The sequence below is a fragment of the Xenopus tropicalis genome, chromosome 8 (assembly GCF_000004195.4).
Source record: "Xenopus tropicalis strain Nigerian chromosome 8, UCB_Xtro_10.0, whole genome shotgun sequence".
In the NCBI taxonomy this organism is placed as follows: domain Eukaryota; kingdom Metazoa; phylum Chordata; class Amphibia; order Anura; family Pipidae; genus Xenopus; species Xenopus tropicalis.
In genome coordinates, this window is record NC_030684.2 from 43,480,933 (window position 1) to 43,497,129 (window position 16,197).

The window sequence follows — 16,197 nt, forward strand, 5'->3', positions numbered from 1 at the left end:
GTAGTGACAGAAATAAATCATGGCAACTTCCCTTCCAAAGTGACTACTCTCCCTTACAGTTGCTGAGCTTTCTATTACAGGCCAAGTAAAATAGCAAACATAAAATTCCTCCAGGTAAGTGACCCCCCCCCCCACCGATTGTGCCCTAGGCACGTGCCTACTCTGACTACCTCTTGTTCCAGCCCATGCACTGCCCACCCTTGAGGCCACTCGGGGAACCCCAATCACTAAGGTGCCATAACACCACACTGAGAGGCTGACCCACTGCCAGCCTGCAAGGACACTACCAACTAAATGGCCAACTAGCTGGCAAAGTGATTTTTGGTGGAGGAGTTGTTACCTTGTCCCAAATTTCCATGATATTTTAGTTGAAATGCTAAATGATTAAAAAGTTATTTGTAAATGTAGTTTCCTGTAGAGAATAAGAAATGTTACCAGGGATTATAAAGTGTACCCAACAGCCATATGCCAGCAGGATAGTCCAGGTAAGCAGGGAGGACCTGAAGTTATGAGAACTACACAGAGAGTTTGGCTCACTGCCTGCCAATCTGCAATATGCCCAGGCAGTGGAATAAATACCATATAGCAAAAAGGGGGTGGCACATTATGTTACACCACTGTGCCCAGCAGCTGACCATTTTTTTTTTCTTAAAGCCTGAGCAAATGCTTCAAAATGAATCACTCAGTGCCCAAAGTGTAACGCACAAAGTGCGGCGTGCATTGAGCCTAATGCTAAGTCCTAAAAACCTCTAGGTCACCCGGGCAAAAGGCACAAAATAAACAAAGACGTCTTCGGGCTCCCCTTCCCCGAAGCTAAGCGGAGCCCATGTATCCCCGACCACCCCAGCCAAAAGGCCCGAGGAGGCAAGGGTCTTCAGACCCCCCCTCGGCCACAAGGCTAGTGGGGGTCCCTTTCTTTGTTCCCCTCCAACCAAAAGGTATTCAAGGGGTAGGAACAACAATGCTTTACGAAGAGAGCAAAAAGTCTTTGCGCCCACGGCGGGGCTGGGTTCAGGGGGAAAGAGCCTAATGGCCACACATACCCCCCTGGATCACTGCATCAACCCAGAGGTTAATGCACCAAATCCTAAAGTGCTTTAAAAGAAAAAAGTGCCAAGGTGCCAATAAATAGAGGTAAAATATATAAAAGGTGACCAAATGTGGCCCCAGCCTAATGGCCTGAATATAAAGAATTCTCAATACTCCCAACGCCAAAAGGCTGGGGTAAAAGAGCACAAAATTGCATCAAAGTGCCGTTGCCTAAAGTGCACTAGTGCCATTCACTGGAAAAAAGTGCAAGCCAGTGAGTTCTGGCACCCCAGGGTGTGCAAAAACCTGGGGCACAATTAAAAGCTTGGGTGAATCCTCTCGGCCCCTGGCCACGATCAAGCGGTTCTCTGTTCCATCAGTGGGGCTGGCGTTCCCCAATGTTAAACTGATAAGAACAGATACTACACTGATCTTAGCCAAAAGGCAGAGAAGCATTGCCACGGGAGAAAGTGCTGCAGAGCTGCCCATACTGGCAACACTACAGGCGAGTGGCCCCTATGTTAGGGCCCTTTTTAGCATAGGTTAACTACCACATTGGGGTTCACAACCAAACAACCAGGGTGTTCAGATTCTTCACTTTCCATTGGATAAAACAAATATAACATGTTTCAGGTTGGCATGAGAGTTAGGTAATTCTACTTTTAGGATGTCAGCAGGCTCAGACTGACAATCTGTGGATTCTGGCAAATGCCAGAGGGGCTGCTGTAAGATGCCATAGACAGTCACTATTTATTGGGCCTGGGGGGGGCTGTTTGGGTCTCTGTGTACTTGAAACGCTACAGACTACAATAAATCTTATTAGTGGTTCACCTTTAAGTTAACTTTTAGTATGTTATAGAATGACCGATTCTAAGCAACTTTTCAATTGGTCTCCATTATTTATTTGTTAATGTTTGTGAATGATTTGCCTTCTTGTTCTAACTCTTTGCAGCTTTCAAATGGGGGTCACTGACCCCGGCAGCCAAAAAGCTATGTCTCTGTGAGGCTCCAATATTATTGTTATTGTTGCTTTTAATAAAGTCCTCTCCTATTCATATTCCAGTCAAACCACTGCCTGGTTGCTAAGGTAATTTAGATACTAGTAACCATATAGCTGCTAAAACTTTAAACTGGAATGCTGCTGAACAAACAATAATATAATATAATGATGACCAATTGAAAATTGTCTTAGAATATCACTCTCTGAGTTACTAAAAGTTAACTCAAAGATGAACAACCCCTTTAAATTACCCTTTTATGTACCCATTAGTGATGGGCGAAATGTTTCGCCAGGCATGGATTCACGGCGAATTTCCGCGTTTCGCCATTGGCGGATTGTTTCGCAAAACAGATGAAAAAATTTGCTGTGGAAAAATACGCTGCGCATCCAAAAATTGTTGCAAGAATAGTCGCTCGTCAAAAGAATAGTCTCGTGTCCAAAAACTGTCGCAAGAATAGTTGCAGGCGTCAAAAGAATAGTCGCGGGTGACAATTTTTTTTTTGTCGTGTGACATTTTCGGCATTTTGCAAATTTTTCGCTGTTTCACGAATCCTTTGAAAGATTCGCAAATTTTTCCGCGAAGTGAAACGGCATACCTCCCAACATTTGAAAAATGAAAAGAGGGACAAAAAGACTTGGCGCGCGCAGCGCGGCAAATTTTTTGGCCACGCCGCAATTACCACACCCCATTTAAAAAAAAATACTCCTTTTATATAGATGAAATGGCGGGAGCAGACGAAAATGTGCTATACCCTCATACTGAACGACCTAAGGAAAACAATATAGCAACTCCTACATATAAAATACAAATATAGAGAGAAGGCAGTCAGTTATAAGTGAGTTATAACTAAGTACCAGTTTTGCCCCCCCATACACAGTATCCCCAATACACAGTGCCCCAATACACAGTAGCCCCCAATACACAGTAGCCCCCAATACACAGTAGCCCCCCATACACAGTAGCCCCCCCATACACAGTGCCCCCCATACACAGTAGCCCCCAATACACAGTAGTCTCCCATACACAGTGCCCCCCATACACAGTAGCCCCCAATACACAGTAGTCTCCCATACACAGTGCCCCCCATACACAGTGCCCCCTATACACAGTACCCCCCCATACACAGTGCCCCCTATACACAGTACCCCCCTATACACAGTGCCCCCTATACACAGTAGCCCACAATACACAGTGCCCCCTATACACAGTACCCCCCTATACACAGTGCCCCCTATACACAGTAGCCCACAATACACAGTGCCCCCTATACACAGTTTCCACCCCACCGCACCCCTTACCTCCCACCTCCCATAGGCGCTTCGTCTGCGGCTTCGTTATGCCTCTCCTTGCGCCGCGCGACAGGCCTTTTTATAAGGTTGCGCCCCGTGCGTAATGACGTCACACCCACAGGCGCAACCTTATAAAAGGGCCTGTCGCGCAGCGCAAGGAGAGGCATAACGAAGCAGCCGACGAAGCATGAACATCTCCAGCCTGCGGATCCCGCTGTGCTGGATAGTTCCATGAATGTCCAGCAATGCGGGACATTCATGGAACTATCCGGGACAGCGGGACGCGCCATGAAAAGCGGGAAAAGCCACTAGTACCCATTCCTTTTACCTTCCCTGGGTCGATTTAGCCCAGGTACTGTTTTTGACGCCTGCCCGCGCTTCTCTATTTGTTTTATAGCTCTGATCAGCCCAGGTTGCCCTAAGCACAGCTCCTTTCTCATCCTCTCTCCTACCCTACTGTACAGTCTGTGTACCAATTGAGTAAGACTCAGCTTCTCCTACTGGATATTTCTGCCACATGTGGGCTGGTTACAAAAAAAGCGTTGCCCTAGGCATTTGCTCTCGGGTGCCTGTACAGAGAATAAGGCCCTCGCTCTGATGTCTATTTATCCGTACCTTGGCCTACACATTGTCTCCTGTTTGCCCCACACTTTATGGTTTCTTCAGACAAGAGGGGAGATTCAGGGGCCCCAAGGGATGGAGCTGTTGGGGAGTGGCCAGCGTTGTGGCCAGTGTTTATAGTGTTCTGCACCATAATAAAGCATAATCAGCTCCCTGCCCCCAGCCTAGAACCCAGCCCCACAATGCCTGTTTCACTAGGAAGTGTCTAATTGCAGTACGCAGCAAGTTAATCAGATGTGCCGGCATTTCCATTAATAACCTACCGACTGTAAAAAAAATAGCACCTCTCTGCTTTATACAGAGGCTTTGCTGCACCACTAATATCCCCACTCATCTATTGCTCCTCCATGGAGAGTATGGGGGCCCTTTGTACACAATAACTACCAAATGGCTTGTATTTAAATAATTGCTTTTGTGCTGACAAAATTAGCTTTGTGATCTCCAAATATATTTTGTGGCCAAAAAGTAACATTGTCAAAACAATTGCAATGCATAAAGTCTAAGTTTCAGAATATGATGATAAGCAAAAGCACAAAGCAAACACATTGATGCCATTCACAAAGGTGCCTGCTCCCATACGTGCTGCTTACAGCTTGTGGCAGGTGATACCAGGTGACAAAATTGACACCATTCTAATTTTAATGTGCGACATAATTATTATGGAAATGTTACTGTATGTAAAAAATATGCCTATTGTGAATTGCTGCAAGTGCCACTTTAGAAAAGATGTTTCCAGTGTACAAATGGCCCCCCTTTTTCCCAAGCCCAAATTGATATAATATGAACAAGTCTATGGAGACACTGGGCATGTAGGGCCATAAGCGGCCTGTAGACCTCCAGTTGGGCAGCTGTGACATAAAAGAAGCCAAGGATTACACATCAGGGAGTTCCGCTGTAAAATAAAGTAGTAATATGCAAGAAAAATATATATATATTGTATTATGTTAACATCACTCCAGGGAGAAATATTGAAAGCAAGTTCAGTAAATGCCCCATGTTGAAAAATAGCAAGACATTATAGTGCTCTTGTACTCCTTGGTCTATGAAAATGACCCTTTATATTTCACCTTATTTGTATAAATGTGTCAAACAAACAAGTTCAGTGTGCAACCAAATGCTATTTTACTATGTTTCATAGACCAGGGGGCACATTTACAAAAGCACGAACACTCGAGCGTTCATGCGAATGCTCCGAGTGTATTTTCGCTGATTCTTTTCGGGCGTCCGCACGACCTTTTCGTACGGTGCACGACTTTTTCGTACACCGCACAACTTTTTTGGACACCGCACGACTTTTTTGGACGTTTGCACGAAAAAATCGGAAAGGTTTTACCGCTGTTTACAATTGTTCGGTACGAAAATTTCGTGACTTTTGAATTGCCAATACGATATTATCGTGACTAATACGATTTTTTCATAAGCATTTTCGTGATATTTGCGATCTTACGAAATTTTCGTTTCCAATACGATTTTTTCCCATTCGTGATTCGGATTCGTGGATTAGTAAATGTGCCCCCAGGTCTGTACATATGCAACACTATCAGCTGTAATGCTCATAAATTCCACCAGAGGGCACCAAATGGTAACAGATTGTCACTGTTGTAAACAAATACAATTTAGTGTGAATTAACAGTGGATATGTTTAATGTGCAGCAACCAGATATTCATGTTCCTTCTTCTTTTTATAATTATTACTATTAAAATATCTTAGATATATTATATATTTATAAGAGCCATAAATGTCCTTTAAATTAACGGAGCTTGGTGATATTATCAGTTATAATCAGTGCTTAGTGATGTTCAGGCCAGAACTAGTGGTGGGCAGAATAGGCAACTTCCTAGGGCTCAACGTTGGGGGGCACTAAGCGGGTACCGCTTCTAGCTACCCCTAGTCCAGGCTCTCTTACCCCTGCCGCCACTGGTCACCGCACTCCCCCCCCCCCCATACACATGCATATGCTCAAACACACGGGGTAGGGGCGAGGTGACAGTCGGGTTTGCTAGGACTCCCAGCCCGACTTGCTTATATTTAATGATAGGGGTTACATTATAAACCAGCTCTACCACTAAACATCTACACAGAATAAAACACCACCACGTTGTTAAAGGGATACATACATATATACAAACCTGGGAAAAGTGCCAGAGAAAATATTAGCTTTTGATTTACATCAGAATTTAGTAGCAGAAACATACATTCTTAAAGAAAATGAAAGCAGGATTGCTCTTCTGAGCACTTTCCCAATTTACATTAGCTTGTTTTCTGGTTTTTAAGATATTAGCAGCTTTAATACTGCTGCATGAATTTGAATCAACAGCGCCACCTACTGTTCATTTTGGCTAACCAGGCACAGTTTGGTAGAAAATTCTATTAATGAATAAAGGACACTTTTGTTATTCAACTTGAATTCATTGAATTAATGTTTAAAGTACTTTTAAGTAGACTTAAGGTATGGAGATCCAAATTACAGAAAAATCCCATATCTTATACCCTAGTTCCCAAGCATTCTGGATAACCTAGTTGTATTCCAAATCAGAATGGTCCAGACATCAGGAATGAATGGTGCTGAAGGCTCATGTCTGAGCTGAAACATTGAATAAAAGCTTTTTTTGTATTTTTTGTCCTATGAGTGCTGGATTTTGTTTTACTTGGGAATAGTTGTATTTCAAGCACCTGGGCATTTAATTTGTTTTCTTCTCGGTGCACCTCACAATTGGCACTCTATATATATAGTGACCCATAAGGTTAACACTCCCTATGGCCTTCTTCTCTACCATTTCCTGGTTTTTCCTGTTACTATGCAGAAATACATGTTACCACGTTTGCTATTTATATATGTGAAGTTATTGGCCCTTAGATAGGATGACCACTTCCTGCACACTGTAATATAGTGTCAGGCAGAAGGTGAGCGCTTCCTCTTTGGCCTTCCTCTTTCCATCCTCTTCCTCTTTCCTCCAGGTTGTGTTCCAGGAGCCTGGGCCAACCAGGCCCAGAAGCATTGATTCCTAGAGGAAAGCCATATCCCTAGAGACAAAGTCTCCCCCACGTGAATGAGGAGAAGTCAATGAGCAGATTAAATATTTGTAAGAGCACATTATAGGAATGTCACTCAGCTTTATTTTAAAAAGAGCAATTTGTGTGCTCCAACCAGGAGAAATAGTGGGAGTAGTACTCTCAAGGATCTAATGCCTTAATCAAGGGACCTCTGTAGCAAAAGTGAATTCACCATATTTTAATTCCCTGATTCAAATCAGCTGTGGGGATCTGGGCCATTGCTTTTGTTATTTGCAAAGAACCTCTGGCATCCTATTCTTATTTCACTTCATCTGGTAGTGGAGAGGTGTAGTTCTTCAACACCTCTTGAGCACACTCCTACCTATAGCGAAGGCCTATCCTGTGTGTTAGAGTCACGTGTAGCCCGTGATCTGTACCATCTAGCTGGACATTGTGTAATAGCAGCCAAAATAGGGTTATATATATATGTATGTATGTATGTATGTATGTATGTATGTATGTATGTATGTACTGTATATTGTGAGAGGAGCTAAATAAAGTGCAGGCCACGCCCCCCTCTGGATCCTATTTGGGAGATTATCATATTATCATAGGCCAAGGGAAATATAGCAATTTTTGGTCTGGGGGTAGGGAACAAAGTGCCCTGTGCTGACCCACCAGTACATTTTTAGGCAGTGAATTAAAGGAAAAGTAACACCAAAAAAATGAAAGTGTATGAAAATAATTAATATATTATGTACTATTGCCCTGCAATGGTAAACATTGTGCGTTTGCTTCCGAAACCCTACTAGAGTTTATATAAAAAACAATACATTATAGTTCCATTACTTTAAAACATTTTAATTTTTTGGTGTTCCTTTTAAGTTTAAAGAGTTAAAAGTCAGGCCAGCATTAGCGTGCATGGGAGTTCCTTTGGGTATATGGTACCTGGACAGGGCAGCAATACAACTTGCTTTGTGAATAAACAGTCAGCCTTGTTACATATTGATTCATACAAGCAAGTGAAATGTGGCATTTGTATATTTCCCCTTAGAGAGAGATCAGTAATACAGTGAAATCAGGTTTTTTTCATGTTACACCAGAAGGTCCAGCAATGCAGGGAAAGCAGCCTCATCCCCAAAGAACCCAACAATAAAGTGAAATTGGATTTGTGCCTATTACCCAAGGGAGCTGAGTAATACATCTCGCTGGATTAAGGTTCTTGTATGTCTGGAACTGAAAATTACAATGGGCCTGTTCATCCAAAAGAAGCATTGTTATAACAACATGTGTGTATATATATATATTACGTTTGTGGTTTAACAAAAGAAAAAACACAATGGGTCCTGGTTTGTAGCAAAATTATAATCCAGTAAAGTGCTATTATACTCATTAGGCACAAAGCTTGCAATTACTCTACAGACCCTAGAAGATTTTAATCTACACTACAGGGAAATCTCTTGGGGAATTAGCAGAATACATCTATATTTACATTTTCAAGCCTTGGCAGGGACACACTTTGCCAATGCATTTGCATTGGTTTCAATACAAGAGGTCTGAAGGTCTTGTTTTAGCCAACAGGGCTGGAAATGCAGAACCCACACATATTGTTTAATACCCTGGTAAAACAACAACACAATGGACCATTTTTCTTTGTGGTGGACAAGGGGAAATGCTGATTATTATTTAGAGGTTATTAATTATTATTTAGAGAAGAACATAGGATAGTAAAAGTGTCCAGTGTTTGGCAAGGTCACCAAGAGGATCTTCTCCAGATATGCCCACCTAAGGAGTGCAATATCGGGCTAATTTGTTCGTTTGACCCTAGGGTGGGTATAGACGCAGTCGGATCGAGGGCAGCATCAAGGAGCCAATGTGGTCCCTGATTTCACAGGAAAATCAAACCTGCCTGATCAACATCTGACCAATTTTAGGCCAGATGTTGGTCATGTAGGCCCGTCGGGGGGGGGGGGGGGGCCATACACAGACAGATAAGTTGCCTAATCAGCTGAAGTCTGCCATGTATAGCCACCTTTAGAGACTAAATGACTAGTGATGAGCAAATCTGTTCCATTTCGCTTCGCCGGAAAATTCGCAAATGTTTCAAAAGATCCGCAAAACGGCGAAAAATTCATGAAACAGTGAAAATGTTGTGCGTCAAAAAAAATTGTCTCCCGCGATTCTTTTGTCGCCCGCAGCTATTATTTTGTCACACGGCTATTATTTTGTCACACGGCTATTCTTTTGTCGCCCACGGCAATTATTTTGTCGCGCGGCTATTCTTTTGTCGCCCGCGGCTATTATTTTGTCGCACGGCTATTATTTTGTCGCACTGCTTTTCTTTTGTTGCCCGTGGCTATTATTTCGTCATGCGGCTATTCTTTTGACGCCCGCGACTATTTTTTGGCGTGCAGCAAATTTTTCCGCGACAAATTTTTTCATCCATTCGCCAATGGCAAAATGTGGAAATTCGCCGCAAATCCATGCCTGGCGAAACATTACGCCCATCACTATAAATGACCTATGTAAAACCAAGATGCAGTTCTAACAAGAAAAAGTGTTTTTTTTTTTACTCTCAGAACTATATTACAATTTGCTTAATCAGAGGCAGATTTAGGGGAAATTGAAAGCATTACAATGTTGAAGAAGTACAAACTGCAGATGAGAATAAAACATTAGAGATAGATAGATAAGTAGCACTGACGTGATCTGGTTACAAATTGGTGTAATGAGATACAGTATTTATTCTTCTATCCCAAGAGAAATGTTCATATAAATGCATAGATGTATGAAAAATGCATCTGGCAGGGTGTTTAAGTATATAAAGTATATGGTGTATAAAGGGCAGTGCTGGAAGGGATAGCGTATGTAAGACTTTGTAGCACATACATATACACAGCACATTTGCCCTATTTGTCCCTATATTAAGGGAGATGTTCGAGATCTAAACCCTTGAAATGAATGTAGAATTGCTCAGAGGGCTCTGAGTGCTTTTGCAATTTACATTATTTTTCTCGTTTTCAAGATATTATCAGTTTTTACACTGTTGGATACAACAGCACCACCTGCTGAATAATTATTTGAAATCCTACTGCAAATGCCCCAGTAAAGCTAACAATGCAGTTTCCCAGCCGACATACACCACACACACACGACCAAGCAACTGGCCAACATGCCCATCAGTAGGACCAGTGCAATTTTACTATCCACATATGAGTGCAAACAGGCACAGGAAATGGCCAAAAACTCTTTTACCAATTCAATACAGTGAAGAAAGTGAATTTTCAGATGTAAATTGCCATGTTTCTCCCACAATGCATCATTTTGTCCCAGAACTGCAGAGCCATTGCTGACAAACATATGCCAATGCATAGGGCTGCCACCCTGCCCATATTGATAAGGATAGTCCTGCTTATGCCCTGCCCATTTCCCCACCCAGTTTGCCCATTTCCCCATCCAATATGCCCATTTCCCCACCCAGTTTGCCCATTTCCCCATCCAATATGCCCATTTCCCCACCCAGTTTGCCAATTTCCCCATCCAATATGCCCATTTCCCCACCCAATTTGCCCATTTCCCCATCCAATATGCCAATTTCCCCACCCAGTTTGCCCATTTTACCCACCCAATCTGCCCATTTCCCCACCCAATCTGCCCATTTCCCCACCCAATTTGCCCATTTCCCCACCCAATCTGCCCATTTCCCTATCCAATCTGCCCATTTCCCCATCCAATTTGCCCATTTTCCCCACCCAATCTGCCCATTTCCCCACCCAATTTGCCCATTTCCCCACCCAATCTGCCCATTTCCCCACCCAATTTGCCCATTTCCCCACCCAATCTGCCAATTTCCCCGCCTCTGTGTGACATCACCTCCTACTCCCCCAGACAAAGGCCAGTATTACATTACAAAAAAGTTGGCAAACCTTCCAGTGCATCAGAAGCGATGTAATTGCAAGAGCACGTTTTAGTGAATCCGGTGCAAGTTTTGGATTACATTGCATCACGTCTGGCTCACTGCATTAAAGAAGCAATAGCATGTGATCCCTTTTGGCACAAGCCTGTTATTGGTTATTAACGACACATACTGTGGGCAACTTGGGAATTACTGCCATGTTCATTGTGGCACTAGCTCCAGGATTCCCCGGTATGAATAGGGGCACTTGCGTGTGATTTATCAAAGCAGAGTGGATGGACACAATGATACTTAGTACAAATAAACCCAAGACCCTTTAGTGACAACATTTGCATTCATTTTAGCGGAAGCACACTTGCACTTGCTGGGGGTGAGGTGGCCGGCCGGGTCACCTAGGGCTCCAGGCCAACTTGGCCCACCTCTGGTTGCCTTAGTACTTAGTGGCCATATGTAGTGTAGTCATTTATTGTATTTAATCTAGTTGGCTGCTGCCTTCCTGACCATAGAGAGGATACCAGCTTGGCCCTTGGTCAGGGAAGGCAGTTAAAGCAGGAGCTCACTTGAAACAGATCCAAGTTGCTGAGCTGGTCGTTAGTAGTTTACATGATCTGGTCACTTTAGCCTATAACTTTGCACTGAACCATATATGAGTTTGATAAACCTGTGCTTTGTATGTTCATGTCTAGTCTAGATTTATTTCTCCTTTAATTCCTCGCTAACAGTCACCGTGTCTATTTGTGCCAGTTTTCCTTTAAATTAGCACAGCCCCCCCCTTGCCTTTGGCATGTATTTGTGTGCGTTAAGAAGTTTTCCCTTTGGTTGGTCCTTCATATTCCTTTCTGTTCTTCAGTACGCACATCCCTCATTTCATGTCTAATTTCTCTTTTCTTGACATTAGGAGGTCTCCTTTCTTGCCTGAGCATCAAGGCTTAGCCGTACCCTCCCAGGACTGTCTCATTAGCAGGGGAATGGTGGTTTCCTCTCTGTATCCTCAGATTCCTGTCTCCGACTGTGAGGTGTGCTTAAAAGGGAGCTCCCCTACAGTAAGGGGATGAAAAATCAGCCATGCAACTGAAAGTCTATAAAAAGAAGCCTGCTTGGCTATTATGTTAATCATGTCTCTTCTCTAGGTCTTTGCAGATCACATTACAGACATAATCAAGCCCAGCTCACATCTTTTCCAGGCCTGTCAGCTCTTGTAAATTTCTCTTAAATAACGAAACTCAGGGGACTTGCAAGCTCTGCGTGTGTTTGCTGCGCAACAAGAAGCTGTGGGCTGTTGCAGTGCGCAGAGCAGGAAGCAGCACAGAGGAGAAGCTTTGTTTAAAGGGATACTGGAATAAACATTCTTTACTTATACCCAGAAACAATGTTGTGTCAAGCAGCACAGCTCTGGAAACCAGTGAATAACTTCCATTTTTCCTGCTTGAAAGGTGAGATTTACTTCCTAGAAGTCATGTGACTCACTACTTCCTGTCTGTAAATGAACAGGGGTACCATATTGCTTTATGGCATTGACTCACAGGAGGCTCCCAGGACATATGGAAGGATCAATTACCGTCAACCTAAAAGGTTACATTAACAACGCCGTTCCCTGGAGACGTCTGTAGCTGATTTAGAAATATGGGTGGAAGCAATCAATGAAATCAATAAGACTGACCCAATATTCTGAGTGAGATACATTAGTAGATTGTGTTACCATATTTATCTTGTCACCGTATTTATCTTGCTGAGTATCAAATCAACTTGATATCACAGTCTGGGGCACGGTTGCCGTTTATCAACAGAGCCGGGGTCGGCTGCTCCACTCCTCAGCACAGTGCTGGGTATATATTGTGAATATATACTGTATATATTTATATACTTTACTATACACATTACCCCAGCACTCCATTATATAAGCTTTAAGAGAAAAATAAAACCTATTCTTGCACACACTGATCTGGACAGAAATTAGGGTTGCCACGGGTCTCAACTGCCTGTTCGTTTTTCAGCCTTAGAAACTCAAACAATAATGTGGCCAATAAATGAAAAACATTTAAATATAATTTTTTCCTATCAACATGGCTTAGTTATCATTACGTACAGTTCATTTCATATTATTACAGAAAGAAAAAGCAAATTAGTCAAAAATAGGGGATTCTTTTTCTAAATTAGCATTGCTGTATTGCAGAACTTTCTGGATGCCTTGTTTTTGTATAATAGATCCCATACCTTTAATTAAAAGACTGGATATAGGGTTGCCACCCGTGTGTTTGAACCAGACATCCCAGTCTTAAAAGGGTTGTCCGGTATAATATTTTCTGTCTGGTTTTAAACATTGAGAAAACTTCACAGAAATCCTGGGTCTTATTGTTGCAAGAACCCCACTGTGTGATATCATTGTGCCCATCTCTGATGTCATCATGTCCACCCTCTGAATTACTGTACCATCCCCACCCCTGATGCACCCTTTGGGAAAAGGTGGCAACCCTAGCAGAACCCATGGCAACCAATTAGTGAATAGGTTTTCAGCCAGTTGCAGGTAGAACAATGAAAGCAAGCATCTGATTGGCTGGCACGGGTTACTGCTCAGCTGCATGTTTGCCCTGTATTGTTAAGGGGCCCAGTAGTAACTCATCCTAAACTGCATGTTGTCCCAAGTTTGGCTCCCAGTCCCTAAATTAAATACTCCCTCCTATAAATTACCTAAGTGCACTGCTGAACTAAGGACCAATAGAATGTGAACATAAAATGCAAACCTTCTTAATAAAGGTCTAGGGCTGGAACCTTTGTTGGGCTCAGTAAGGCTCAAGGGACTAGATATTATTATTATACTGGACATTATTCTTAACCAAGTAAATCAGATGCAAGTGCCCAGTCGCATTGATAGGGCATCTGTAATCTTTTTAGGCTTCCCATCCTAAAAATCTTGGAAGCTAAACTGTTTGTGCGCATATATAACAAACTGCTCATCAGGAAACTTTACGTCTTGGCTCCCAGCTCTGTTGAGTCTGCAATCTCTAACATTATGCCCCTGCACAGACTGTTAAAGTATATTGTCACTGGTACACAAGACTAAGCAATGTCATCCTTGCCCCATGGGGCGCCAGCTTTAAAGTGGTATTACTGCTGATTATAAGATTACTGTGCTAATACCAGCATTATACCAGCCTGCAAGGCTATTAGACTTGATGTCCCACCATCTTGCCTCCGTGTTAAGCCATTGCGCACTAATTGGCCTACAGAGGTCAGATTTTAAACCGCTTACCAAAGTAACCATATATTTTCTTAATGGAAGATGAAAGAGGCTAAAGTGTGAGGATAAAGTCCTTTACTACCATGTATGGATTTTGGTCTTAAGTTTCACACATAAGGGCTCTGGTACACGGGGAGATTAGTCGCCCGCGGCAAAACTCCCTGCTCGCGGGCGACTAATCTCCCCGTGTACCAGAGCCCTAAAGGAGTGGAGAGGACATGTGACTGGCATCTGCAGGGACAGATATTGTTGGCTCGCTAGCAGAGCATTGTCATGTCTGAATAAAGCCAGAATATGGTTATTTACCTACAGGGTATCCAATATGTTTTAAAATATGTTCCACCTGAATTACACAGTAACCATAGGGCCTAAGGGCAGGCTGGGAGGAAATTGTATTCACTCAAAAGGTGTCCAGTTCCAGATCACTGCAGTGCTCCAAGGGACTCCACTTGAGTCTCCAAGCTTGGACTTCATACTTAGTGTAGTAACCCTATTACTCTCCTCACTGGAGCTTCCGACTGCTCAATTAGCTACCTTAATCCTTTGTCTTAATACCAAAGTGAGCTACAACAGGAGGGTCTCTCCTTTCTATCTTTCTTATCTCAGGGTCCTTACTGAGGCCCCTCTATTTCAGGCTCTCAGCACCATCCGCCATCATCCACCATCATCCACCATGAGCAGAAGTCCAAAGTGACCTAACATGGCTGATCAGTCGTAGAGGAAAAGCCGCTATAGGATTATAATAAAGGGCAGCATGTTGAAATGCGTTAGGCCTTGTGTGCTTAGCAGCCTATTAAATAAATTGCTGCCTTTGTCCTATTTTGAATCTTATATGGCTGATTCCCTACTTTTTATAGTATGTAAAACTTCTCTTTCAACAGGACATGCCTAACCAGAACAGGGAACACCATCCCCAACCCGTACCATCACAGACCCATCCCAACAGTTACTTAACATAAAGGGGGGAAGGACAAAACCCCTTACTGTTTTAAAAAAAATAGAAAGCTATGCCTCGCTTACAACTAGGGTGCGTTTTGCTTTAAGAACTGAGCAAACGTTTAAAGAAACCATTAGTGGAATATAGACATTCATCTGCCTTTCACATTATTTCATGCTTCTTGCTAATGCATAAAACCACAAATAGCACAAAAATGCACTAATGCTATCCGCAGCCTTTCCGCTTCTGAAAGATGCACCTCGACTAAATGTTAGAACGTGTGCAAACAACACAGGTAGGGCCTATGTACTGATCCGATTCCAAGTCCCACAGTACAGTGGTTAATCTGAAAAGGCTAATGAATCATGCAGAGAGAGCCATGCTGCACCTGCTAACAGCACATCTCCTGGGCATGAAGTAGGCAAACCTGCTTTATTCTCCAACTTAGCTCCATAACATAATAAAGGGACTTTGTTTTCACATGATAACCCCTTTACATTATAATACCATTTCATTTTAACACAAGCATTTAAAGTGCCCTGCTATTTTCTGTCACATTTAGGCATGGATTCGCAGCGAATTTCTGCATTTTGAATTGTATTGCGACACTTCAGCGAAAATCCGCCGTGGGAAAATTTGTTGCATGTCAAAAAATTCTTGCAACAAACGCGTTTCTCGGATTTTCCGCCATTTTGCGATTTTTCCTGTTGTTTCGCAAATTTTTCAGTGAAGCGAAACAGGACATATTCGCTCATCACTAGTCACATTGGGCTCAAGGTACAAGTGCCCAAACTGGGAGGAGGAGCCTGTCATTAATGTTACTGGAAACCACCTGTCAACAACAATGGACAGATTTTGAACAGAAATGACCAGCTGTCAGAGAATACAGGGGTCATTTACTATTAGAAAGCCAGTGTGTAAACACTGTTGCACACTGCCTTTGTTAAATTAGGAGCTGCCACTGGTCTGTGATTCATTTAAAAAAGCAGAGACCCATGGCTTCCCCCTTCCTGAGATCGGCAGCACAGTATTCATGAGGGGCAATTGAAGATATAACTGGCCTGTACCCTCTGAGACTGCCCCATCCGCCCTGCACTAGATTTAATTATCCACCACAAGGGGCACAGCATACCCATTTGTTTGGTAGGAAGTGTGCCATGTACCTAAGTGT

The 16,197-nt window shown here is 42.9% G+C and overlaps 1 pseudogene; it reads right to left on the bottom strand.

The window, feature by feature from the left end:
* Positions 1-1,270: 1,270 nt before the first annotated feature.
* On the bottom strand, positions 1,271-1,486 carry LOC116407374 (annotated as a pseudogene).
* Between the last annotated feature and the right edge of the window lie 14,711 nt (positions 1,487-16,197).